The sequence below is a fragment of the Pongo abelii genome, chromosome 16 (genome assembly GCF_028885655.2).
Source record: "Pongo abelii isolate AG06213 chromosome 16, NHGRI_mPonAbe1-v2.0_pri, whole genome shotgun sequence".
Classification (NCBI taxonomy): Eukaryota; Metazoa; Chordata; class Mammalia; order Primates; family Hominidae; genus Pongo; species Pongo abelii.
The window spans coordinates 101,081,381-101,093,987 of NC_072001.2; the positions used below are offsets into that span (position 1 = coordinate 101,081,381).

Consider the following 12,607-nt stretch of genomic DNA (forward strand, 5'->3'; position numbering starts at 1 on the left):
CAGAACGTAAGTGATATACACCCATAGAAAGCAGAGCCAAGAAATTGAACAGCTGTGCAAACGGGCTTGAGAACGGAAAATCAGGAAGCTATGTCTTCAGAAAAGTATTTTTTTAATCCCCAAATATCACATCTGGTTGCATTAAGTTGTCATTATGACATAGTATTTAAGATGATTTAATGGGTTATTGCAGAATAAGAATCTTGGAGTTTATTTAACTACTGTGCATTAACAGAATGTACCTATTTAAATGATGTTCTGACAAAGCAGATGAAAAGCTGTTCTTGATGGTGAATGACTTTATTATATACTTTTTTACTGTATTCAGTATAAATATAGATATTCAAACATAAGCAGAATATATAGAAATACAAGAGTGGAAGTGGGGCTTTGTGATAGAAATTCAAATCAAGCAGTGCATACGAAAACGCAGGCAAATATTCACCCTAGATTTATGAGATGCATTGGCCATGTGCACGAACGTGGGGGTGCCACAATACAAATGTATCACTCCTTGGCTGTCCCTTCTTTGCCAATCCCCTGACTGGACATCTGCAAACGAACAGGCCAATCCTCAAGTTGATGGCTGGGTATCTCGGATCTGGAAGCCTCCTGACCTGTTCTCGCTTATGTCCTCACCATCTTCCACCTTCCCCTGCTGACCTGAACCTCTCACCACTTCTTGTCAGACATATACATCATTTTTAATAGAAAACTGAGGTTCTGTGTAGTTAGAACAATTTCAAATAACTTATTAGGGCCTAAACTAAAATCTGGCTTCCCAGTTTCCCAATGTGTCGCTCTATCACATCATCCCATCCTTGCTGCCACTTACGGGACATCAACATTGCACGTTTTTCCAACTTGGCAAAGTATACAAAAGTCTTTCTAATGCCTCTCTATCCCTAAAGTGAATGTGTTTTGTTTTAGCATCCTCCTAATCTGCTAAGAATTTCTAACGAGGAGGGTTAAATAAATAAAGCATTATGGTGAACAGCAAACTTCCAGCAGATTGCAATGGCTGTATAACAGTGTCCTAAATAAATAGAAGTTCAGTCAGGGGCTAGAACAGAGACCTGCTCAATAATATTTTCAAGGACATAAGCTCCTCCAGCTCACTGTTTCGTCATTCTTATGACAGGTCCATGTTCCAGGCAGCAGAATTCAGGAAAAGAACCAGAAGAAGAACAGCAAACAGCTTACACCATTTGCCTCCTAAGAATGGTTTGCAGAAATTGCCACACAACACTACAGTTTACATCCCACTGGCAAAAACTTATATTTTGTGGCTATATCCAGCCAAAAAAAAAAAAAAGACCAAAAAGTTTAGTTTTATTGTGAGGAACCACGTATCCAGGCAAAATTTCACCACTATGAAAGAAGAAGAGAACAATATGGTTACTGATGGTGACATGAGCATTTGCCCGTGGACATTAAACCATTTACAAGACTTTTTTTAACGCCCTGTTTCTTTCATCAGTCCAAGACTCTAGAACTAAAGTAGCATATAGGTTTTAAAGCCAACACTGATTAATTGGCAACGACTACTTGAGAAGGCCATTTGAGACAAAGTGTGGTCTCAGGGACAAAGATCTCAACAATCTGTTAGTGATATCTGTAATGGATACAGGAAAAGAGAGTGGGGGTAAAGATGCTTTCTTGTATATTTCTATTCTCACACTCTCATTTGACATTGACTTTCAAATTAAAGTAATGGTTCTACAAGTCCAGCAGCATAATAATAATGAATTCTGCTAACACACCTATGACACATTACCCAAAACAATCTATGCATGCAGGCACTAATTCCATCCTGACAGCTCTATCATGAGATAATAAAGTATTTTTGTAATCCCAATTTGGAGATGAAGAGGTTAAGTTTTAAGCAGAGAAATGTATTTCCACTAAGGCCACCTAATCATAAGTGGCAGATCCAGAATTTGAATTTAGTTCTTTCAGCAACATCAGATGTTCTTTCCACTCCCTGTACAATAATACTATTCCAAAAAAAAAAAAAAAGAATTAACTTGTCCTCCTTGTAGATTTTCTTGGATCTTTAAACTATTTTGGTCCAATATATTGTGGAAAGAAGGCAGAGCAATTGTATATTATCTACTGATGTTATCTCTTAAAGTTTTGGGTCTTCTCTGCTAATGAATTTCCTGTGGTACTCAACAAGACCAACTGAAATAGTCACAAAATTCAAACAAAAACCTTACTGAAACAAAGCCTATTAGGAGCTGGGCAAGAGATACTCATGAAAAAGTAGTTTCTAATGGCCCTTAGCCCACAGATGTGCAAACAATTACACGAACTGCGGTGTGCTAAGAGCTGTAATAAAGGCAAGCACAAGCACCCATGGTGGCACAAAGGAGACAACTGCTGCCATTCCAGGTGTGGACAAGCAGTTGGTATGTCAGAGCCACTTCACAGAAGGAGAGATGGGTGGGTCCCAAAAGGTGGGTGGGTAATCACCAAGCACACACAGGGAACAGCTAGCCATGCAGGGAGAAGCAGATGCCAGGACTGGATGTGCAGAATGGCATGGCCAGTTCAGAACAGCATAGCCAGTTTAGAAAAGCTGGGCATAATGTGTGCATGGCTGGAATAACCAGAATGAAGTGGGGACCAGTAGGGGAGGTGGTAAAGAGGCTAACCTTGAGAGGATAGGGGCACCTGGACGAGGCTGTGCTTTATGGATTTTAGCGTGTAAGCACAGAAAAGCCACTGAATGGTTTTCAAGCAGGGAAGCAAAAGAATCACATTGATCTTTGAGAGAGATCCCTAGAGAAGTTGGGCTGCCATTACCAAAGCCACAGGCAGTGAAATCAGGTAAGAAACGAGCAGAGCTGAAACTGAGAGTACTTCCCCTGGAACCCACACTGAAGGGTTTATGAAAGGCCTGGAATGGTATGACCCAAATGTAGGACTTAGTATTTCTCTGAAGAAAAGCTCTGTGCCTTTCCCCAGTTCTCAATGAAGCCCACAAGCAGAAGGACAATAACAACCTATAGGTTAAAAATGTGTGACCTAAGCTCAGGCCACTGCAATGGAATAAAAAAAAATAGTTATATCAGAGCTGTATATAAAATGAATAGGAATGAAATGCATGTATTTGCATTTAATTTTTAAAAAACAAAAGAGCAAAATTCTTAACAATGGGCCAACTATTTTTGGTATATATTTCATATACACAAAGTTAAGGAATTCAGGTGTATATGTATACAGGGGCCTTGCCACAGACATCCCAGGATGGACCACATTGTCAACATCCCATCTTCTTACACCTTGTTGATATTACAGGTGCTCTTTTACTTGTCGGAATATATATGCCAAAGTTTGGTTTGAAAAGTAAATTCTCTATAAAATCAAGCTCCTGAGAAGGTGGTCATACTTCTAATAGCTTTTGTGGGGAGAGGGCAGTGTTGAGAGGTATCAAATCTCAAAGTTCTTGCTGCAGAAACTTAAGCAGAAATGGAGCCATTGCCAGGCAACAAAGTAATTATGTGGGAAAAATCTAGATCAATTGTTCGTAACCATTTTGGGTGTCACAGAGCCTTTGAGATGTTGCTGAGCTATATAAACGTTCTCAAAAAAATTCTTAAATGTATCGTCTTATAAAATTGTACATAAATTTCCAGAGGTTTATAAAACTGAGTCCAAAAACATTGAGGTGACACTGGATAGCACCTCAAGAACCTTTAGTTTCAAAAATTCTCCTTTCTGTCAACACAAATTTATAGATTTTCATCTAAATTAGCCTCACTTATGTTTTCTTTATCTCATTTTTACTGATACTATTTGCTCTGCAATTAATTTCCCCTTTCTCGCATGCATAAAATCTCCATCAGTGGTAAAATCACAAAGTCTGAGAAAAGGAGAGTGATTCCAATTTTCACTAAATTGAACTGTTGCCCAAACAACATACAAACTCCCAAATGTTTTTATAAACCTAGAATAGAAAACATTGTGCTATGCTTTCACTCCACAAAAATGCCTTCCCCTCTCAATGCTAGTATCTGTCTTAAAACCAGGTATTTGAATCCTGGTCTACTAGGTTGTTGCATATATGTTCTTTAACATTCATTCTACTGCAAACATCAATACCTTTATTTGGAAATTAAATTAACTTTCTTTCAGAATAAATAGAAACCCAGCAATGGTCTTGTTTTCTTAATGGGCTACAGAGCAGAATAATTTTAAGGGAAAAAAATTACCACAAATTCTATAGTACTCCTTCTTTCTCCCACATTGCAGTTACTACAAACCTTTGATTGGCCCTCTAAAAAAGACCACACATTTCATAATTTGAAGCAAAAGGTTAATGGTGTTATTACAACTATTATCCCTTTTAAAATCATTATCCTTTTGTTTTTTATGGCTATATTACCTTCACCTTTCCATGAACCCACTTTACCAGCTGCTTCCCTGTGTCATAAACTTTGCTGAACATCATCATAGAAATAGGATAAATGCCATGTTTTATCAATCAAGCCTAAGGGGATCTGAGGATTCTTATAACTACAACTGTAAAGGGAGTTTATTGCAAGTTTCTGCTTTGATTTGTAAATTGTCCTTAAGTAAAAAACACACCTGATGCAAACGTCGAGAATGTCAAAATGCAAGACAGTATGCTACAAAAATCTGCATCATAAAATTTGCTAGGTTGACAAATGCGAAAGCTAAAGACTATTGAGAAACACATGCAGGTGTGTTTCCTGTGTGAGCTGACACCTGCTGGCACTGCCATCCCCACCCATACCTAAGTTCCATCACTCCTAACTCCACCCACCCCAGCACTCCAAGGAATATATGAAATATAGGAAAGGTGCTTTTAACTTACACAGGCTACTTAGAAAGTCTCAACACATTTCAAAAATTAATATAATTAAGATGATATTTCATAGTAATATTGCAATAAAATTAAAAATTTACAATAATAGTCCCAAAATATCATCATACATTGGAAACTAATAAGCACACTTCTAAATTATAAGACATCATGAAATATTTATAACTAGATCACAGAAACTATTAAAATTTTTAAGTTACAGCTAAACTAGTACTTCAGGAAATTTTGCGGCTTTAATAAAAATTTTTTAGGATTGAAAATAAACTAATGAAATATTTAACTGAAGCAGACATAAAAAAGAGCAAGAAAAATCTAAATTAGGTAGTGGAAAAGAAATAACCAAAAGAATAACATTGAATATATTAAAAAAATAGAAATGAACAACAAAACCAAATTCTAGTTTCTTAAAAAGATGAGTACTATTTATAAATTTCTGACAAAAGTGATCAAGAGAAAAGCAAGAAAGCCACAAATCAGCATAGTTAGAAATGAAAAAGAAATGTAACTATAGATAAGTTACAACTTATGTTAATACTATGAACAATCTTTCCAATACATTTGAAAACATGTGAAATGTAAGATCTTCTAAAAAAAAAAGTTTAATTACCAAAATGACTAAAAAACAAATACATTCTGAATAGATAAGCAACGATTAAATAATTTTAATCAGCAGTCAAAAAATCTTTCCCAACCAACTACACAGAATAATTGTATTAAATGCACAAAACCCCCAATCTCTATTTTTAACAAATATTTTTCAAGAAAAAATGTAAGAAAAGCATTCCTTTTTATAACATCATTAAAACCATATGCCAAATCAGTCTATGACAGTGCAAAAATAATTTTAAAACCCAACTCATTTATAAGCATAAATGCAAGCATAATACAATAGTAGTAAATCAAATCCAATACTGTATAAAAATAATTCATCATGAATGAGTTGGATTTATATTAGTAAGACAAAGATATTTCAAAATTATAAAATTGATCAACACTAAGAATAAAGGACAAAATGGTTATTCTCTCTATAGGTGCAAAACAGTTTAAATAATATTTTTATTATAAAAGCATTTGGCCACATTGTAATAAAGATAAATTTTCTTAATCCAAAGATGACATCATTCTTAACATTAAAATTTGTAATGAATCCCAATAAATCCTGGAAAAAGGCAAGAATTCCCACTATTAGCACCACTGTATAATACTATACTAGAAATCCTAGCCTATGAAATATGATAAGAAAAAGAATCAAGAGGCTTGCTTAATGGATGGCTTTAAGAACAAAAATAATAAAATTATTATCTACATCAAGTCTCTGCAAAATAAGACTCATAGGCCAAATAATGCCCTACTGTAGGCCAAATTCAGTTACACCCATTTTTGTTTTACATATTGTCTATGGCTGCTTTTATCTTAAAAGTCAGAGTTGAGTAGTTGCAATGGAGGTTGCATGACCCTCAAAGAAAAAAACATTTACCACCTAGCCTGCTCCCAAAAAATGTTTGAATACTTCTTTTCTACATAATACATCAAATAGAATCCATAAACAAACAAGTAGAATGAATAAAAGGACTTAGCACAGTTTCTGGGCACAGGATCAATGTAAAAAAAGTCAATAGTATCTTTATACAGCAGCGTAATCTACTAGAGAGCTATGTTAAAAACACAGCTACAATTGACAATTAATAAACTATTTGGTATTTAAAAATATACCACACCTTTACAAAAAAATTTTTGAATGAAGTAAAAAATGGAATAAAATGAAATATACCATTTACTAGATGTGAAGGTACAATACTCCAATAGCAGAGGATAGTTATGATTCATCAACAAAGGTACAATACCATGTAAAACAACATCAGCAACAACAACTGTATCTAGTACTTATTGTATGCCAGATTCTATTCAAAGATAGATGTATAGATAGACAGATAGATAATATCCAAAACAAATTTTAATACGAAGAATGATGTAGAAAGCCTTTTCTTGCCAAAGATTGATATATATTAAAAAGGTATAATAATTACAACAATGTGGACTTGGTCCAATAATAGATAATTAGACAAAGGAACTAGAATACAGCATTTAGACATACAAATACCTGGAAACTTCATATATGGTAAATGTGACAGTAAAGATCAGTAGGAAGAGGATAAAAAATTCTGAAATAGTGCTGGTATAATTAGTTATCTATCATGCTGGTTATTTATTATTACCTCTCAAATCCAAATTCATTCTTTTTGTCCACTCTGTAAAAAAAGATTTGGGCCTGTTAAATACTTTTGCTGTCAGATGGCACAATATTAAATTTTGTCAGTAGAGGACACACAAGAGAAATTGCAAGAAGAAGAAGTTTTGGCTTCTGGTCCCAGAATGTCCACTGGGCATGCTCCAAGGGCTTGACTTCTCTAGCACCAGGTACCTGCAGCAAAGGCAGCTTCCCAGTGCACAGTCTCTTGCACTGTTTAGAAATAAATGCCCATAAACAAGGGAAATCAATAAATAAATGTTGGCTTAGGCATACTATGCATTATTCTACAATAGTTGAATGAATGAACTAGTTCTGTGTGTATCAACAAGAATAAGTCTTACAGTGTTAGAAAAAAACATTGTGTAATAATAATAATATGTATGTAGAATAATTATTTATATACATTTAATGGAATTATGTATGTATATACATATACACACATATTGTTATATATGTGTGAAATAGAAGGGTATATAACTTTTTAAAATTTGTTTTTCATTAAAATTTTTATTGAGGTAATTATAGATTTATATACATTTGTAAGAATTAATACAGAGAGATTCCTGTATGCTCTCTGAGTAAATCCTTTCTGATAAATCCTTTCCAGCAGGTTTTCAGTTCATTTTACCAAGATCCTTCAGAAGAATCACTATCTATGGTAGCTATGACCTTATGGCATCTATTTCTTAAATAATAAGACTTTGAAGTTGAAATTACTTCTTGATCCATGGGCTGAAAGTGGAAGTTGCATTATCAGACACGAAAACCATTAATCTCCTTGTACTTCTCCATCAGAGCTCTTGGGTGACTAAGTACATTGTCAATAAACAGTAATATTTTTAAAGGAATCTTTTGTCTGAGCAGTAGGTCTTAACAATGGGCTTAAAATGTTCAGTAAACCATGATGTAACAGATGTACTGTCATTCAGACTTTGTTGTTTCATTTATAGAGCACAGGGAGAAAAGATTTCACATAATTCTTAAGGGCCCTAGAATTTTCAGAAGAGTAAATGAGAACTGACTTCAAAAAAGTCACCAGATGAATTAGCTCCTAACAAGAGAGTCAATTTGCCCTTTGAATCTTTAAAGCCAGGTGTCAACTTCTCCTCTCTAGCTATGAAAGTTCTAGATGGCATCTTCTTCCAATAGAAGGCTGTATTGTCTACATGAAAAATCTGCTGTTTAGTGTAGCCACCTCCATCAGGTATCTTAGCTAGATTTTTCTGAGTACTTGCTGTAGCTTCTACATCAGCACTTGCTGCCTTGTCTTGCACTTTTAGGTTACGGAAACAGCTTCTTTCCTTAAACCTCATAAACCAATTTCTGCCATCTTCAAACTTTCCTTCTACAGCTTTTTCACCTCTTTCAACCTTCACAGAACTAAAAAGAGTTAGGGCCTTGCTCTGGATTAAGCTTTGCCTTAATGGAATGTTGTGACTGGCTTCATCTTCTATGAGACACTCACAGTTTCTCCATATCAGCAACAAAGCTGTTTTGCTTTCACACCACTCATGTGTTTACTTTTAATGTTCCTAAATAACTTTTCCTTTGCATTCACAACTTGGCTATCTGTTCTGTGCAGGAAGCCTTGGTTCCATCCTATCTCAGCTTTCAACATGCCTTCCTCACTAAGCTTAATCACTGATAGCTTTTGCTTTAAATTGAGAGACATATGGCTGTTTTTTTTTTTACTTGAACATGGAGGGGCCATTGTTGGATTATTAGTATTAATTGTAACCCTACAATTAGGTCACTGATTTGAATATTGTTTTGTCTCAGGGAATAGGGAAGCCCAAGGAGAGGGAGAAAGATGGGAAAATGACTATAGTCAGTAGAACAGTCAGAACATACATGTTTATTGATTGAGTTTGCCATATTATAGGAACACAGTTCATGGCACCTCAAAGCAATTAAACAATGATCACTAATCACAGATCACCATGAAAATATAATAATAAGGAAAAAGTTTGAAATATTGCAAGAATTACCAAAAGAGACACAGAGAAACCAAGTGAGCCCTTGCTGTTGGAAAAATGGTGCTGACTTGCTTGACACAGGGTTGCCACAAACCTTGAATTTGTATAAAACATAATATCTGTATAGTGCAATAAAGTGAAGCACAAAAAAGCAAGGTGTGCCAGTAAATATTTTTCTCTTAATATCTTTGTCTGATATGAATACAGTTATTCCAATCTTCTTATGCTTACTGTTGTATGGTATTTTTTTGCCTTTTTTTGTTCTCTTTACTCTCCTAGGACTCCAATTACATGGATGTTAGATCTTTTCTGTTCCCCACATATCTATGAAGATTTGTCCTTTTTCCCGCTAATCCTTTTTCTCTTTTATTCTTCACATTGAATAGTTTCTGTTAGTTTATTTACAAGTCTACCAACTATTTCTTCTGTCTCCTTCTTTCTACTATTAATCCCATTCACTAGTTTTTCCAGATAATCTATTTTTCAGTTCTAAAACTTTTTAAATATTTTCCACGTCTCTGCTGAAACTTCCTATCTTTTCACTGGTTGTAAATAGTTGTATATAACTATTGATTATATGCAAGCACAATTACAATAGCTGCTTTTAAACTCTTGTTTGCTATTAAAATCTTTGTCTGATAAGTAAAAATTCTGTCTGATAATAATGGCAATATGTACTATCTCTGGGTCAGTATCTATTGTCTTTCTCTTGAGCATGGGTCATGTTTACTTGCTTCTAAGTATATTAAGTAATTTTGAAATGTTCCAGAAATTCTGAATGATACATATTAGAGGGTATGGATTCCAATATGTTTATCCAGAAAGTATCTTTGTTGTTTTTGTTTTAGCAAACTGTTAATGTAACTAAACTGAAACTACAAACTCTGTCTTCTCTGCATTATGCAGCAATTGAAATCTCAGTCCATTTTTCAGCCTCATTTGGACTGCTTAGAATCAACTCTAGGCTTGTGTGGCTCAGGGGTGAGCCAAAGATTGAAAAGGTTATAAGTTTATATATGGAATTTGGAGCTCCTCCTCTCTATTTTTTCTCCTTTCCTAGATTTCGACCTCAATTCCTAGCTTCTGAGTTTGCCCCTAGCCATGTGCCCTGATTACTCAAGACAGTTGAACTATGAGTTTTCTTTCCAAATTTTAAAAAGCTCTCCAACATGTCCCAAACTGGAACCTACCCTCAAACTACAAAGGGCAAAAACATGGAATACTCACTTAGTGCCTTTCTGTTCTACATGTCAATTCTGCTAAAGTTTTTGCATGCTTTTATGATCTCTCCAGGGTCTGCACAGAGTTTTTAAAGCATTTTATGGAAAATTTATCGTTGTGTTCTACAGGATGATTCACATAATAAAAGCTACATCCCACCCTGCCACTATCAGAAAGAGAATTTACATAAAACAAAATATAACCTAAACTCATTTGGTAATTAATCTGACCTAAATTCCTGTAAGACTTTCATAGTCTTTATCACTATATCTCAATAAAGAAATGTCAATGGTTTTGATGATAGAATACTTCCCTAAACCTCAATAGAAGTGTTTGGTGATAATCAGCACATTCATGGTATGGTACTATTTAAAATATGGGGAATCAATAATTATGAATCACATCTGTGCGCAAGTGATAAACAGACAAGTGATTGAAAAATTATATCTGTCTCATAGAACACATTTGGAAAAAATAACATATATAATGAGGAATAACCTAGTAGATAATTTACAAAAGGTACACAGTAAGCCATAATGTTCTTACCCCATTTGAAAATGATCAAGAAGGCAGTGAAACCAGTTGGAACAAGACAAATATAGTATATGTTTATTCTTCTTATCAGATTAAAATGTTTGCTTCTTTGTCAGACTGTCCAATCACAATATATTCATAAACTGTTGAGTCTCAGATTGTCAAATTTCCATTGCTAACCTGCTCAGTGACTATTTTGGTTATTTATGCTTTTCTCACCATAATCTGATATAGATAATAATAGATGTGTTGGATGTTATTGTATTCAGCATGTACAGAACAAATAAAGGATGAAAAGTGGAAAGTTGAGAAAGAAAGCAAATTCAACAACCATATTTTAATTTATTATGATAGTCATCAAAATATTTACTAAATTTAAATTTTAAATGACCGAATATCTATAATATGCTATACTCTGAAATAGGAATGTAATGCACCTGTATTTTTCACCACAATCTTACGAGGAAGATATAATTATTATTTTTAATTTGTTAAATATATATGGAGAAACTAAGCCTTGGAGAGGTTGGTGCCTTTAACAAATTACACAGCTGAGCATTAGGTGCAGATCCAAACTCAGGCAATTTATTGCCATAGCCTGCTCTCTTAATCCTCACCCCTGTGAAGTTGATATTATTTTTCTCATTACTAGATATAATATTATTATCCTCATTATCTGAAGATGTGGAAACAGAAGCTTGGGCTATTAAGTGACTTGACCAAATCCATAAGCCTAGGAAGTCGTGATGTTGGTATTCAAATTAGGATGTTGCGAAAGTTCCTATCATTGCTACTACACCAACTATGATCCAAAACTTGAGTGATACCAGTAGTGGGAAATTTAAAAAAAGCTTTAAAAATTAATTATGCTCCAAACAATATGATTTTGGGTGGAACAAACCTTCATAAATGTCAATAGACTATACATTATTAATTAATGTGTCAAAGTCAAAATTTCAAATATTTAAACATTTCTACTATTGAAAGGTAAGTACTAACTACCACAATCACTAAAATTATTGAAAATACATTAAATTTCTACTCCTCACTAATAAAGTATGGCTTCAGTCGATCCAGTTGTAACAATTTTCTATAGAAAAACAGGTTGGGAGAACTCTAGAGAGATGTTACAAGTAAAGAGGCTATCCAGGTTACTGATTCTTAATATATGAAGCTGCTTCCTCCATCCATTGCATTAGTTTTTAGTATCCTTGCATTCTGTTGAGATAAAATTTTAATTCTTGGCAATAATAGTTCAAAGTAAGTGTTGGCCTCCTATTTTCTTTAAAAGATAATACATTTTTATTGTATATTTTTTAAAAAGAGAGATAACACTTTGACAACGCTAACATCCCTAGATAACTATTCTTGACCATGGAGTACATTTTTAAAATTGAAACAATTCGCCAAGAACTGCTATAAAATTGCCTCAGTCCGGAGACTTGTTTGGACCTCAGCAATGCGCCATCAAGGAATCTGGCATTTTGTTTGGAAAAGGCTGAGTTGAAATGTAGCAATAAAATTTGACCTCCAAAGATAGTAGTAAGCAATTCAAATTACTATGTATAAATCTTGTATCTGATGTCCAATGGGACCAATTCAAATAGTGAGGTCAGAGTTTCCAAAGCTTCTGGCCTGGGCTCAAAGCCAAGAAATGGAATTGTTTGCTCAAGTGATTGTAGAGATTATGACATAATCCCAGGCAGCAGATGGAAATACTAGGACAGATTTGAAGCCTCCAGAGAAAGGGATCTATCAAGGGTCAGTAGTGGA

At 34.4% G+C, this 12,607-nt stretch overlaps 1 long non-coding RNA gene across 1 annotated transcript in view; it reads left to right on the forward strand.

Annotated features, from left to right (window-relative positions):
• Positions 1-2,476: 2,476 nt before the first annotated feature.
• Positions 2,477-12,607, forward strand: part of LOC129050218 (uncharacterized) — a 34,164-nt gene continuing 24,033 nt past the window's right edge. Inside the window, exon 1 of the long non-coding RNA XR_008513816.1 lies at positions 2,477-2,832. This is a non-coding gene — a long non-coding RNA (uncharacterized LOC129050218). The remainder of the gene's footprint in view (positions 2,833-12,607) is intronic.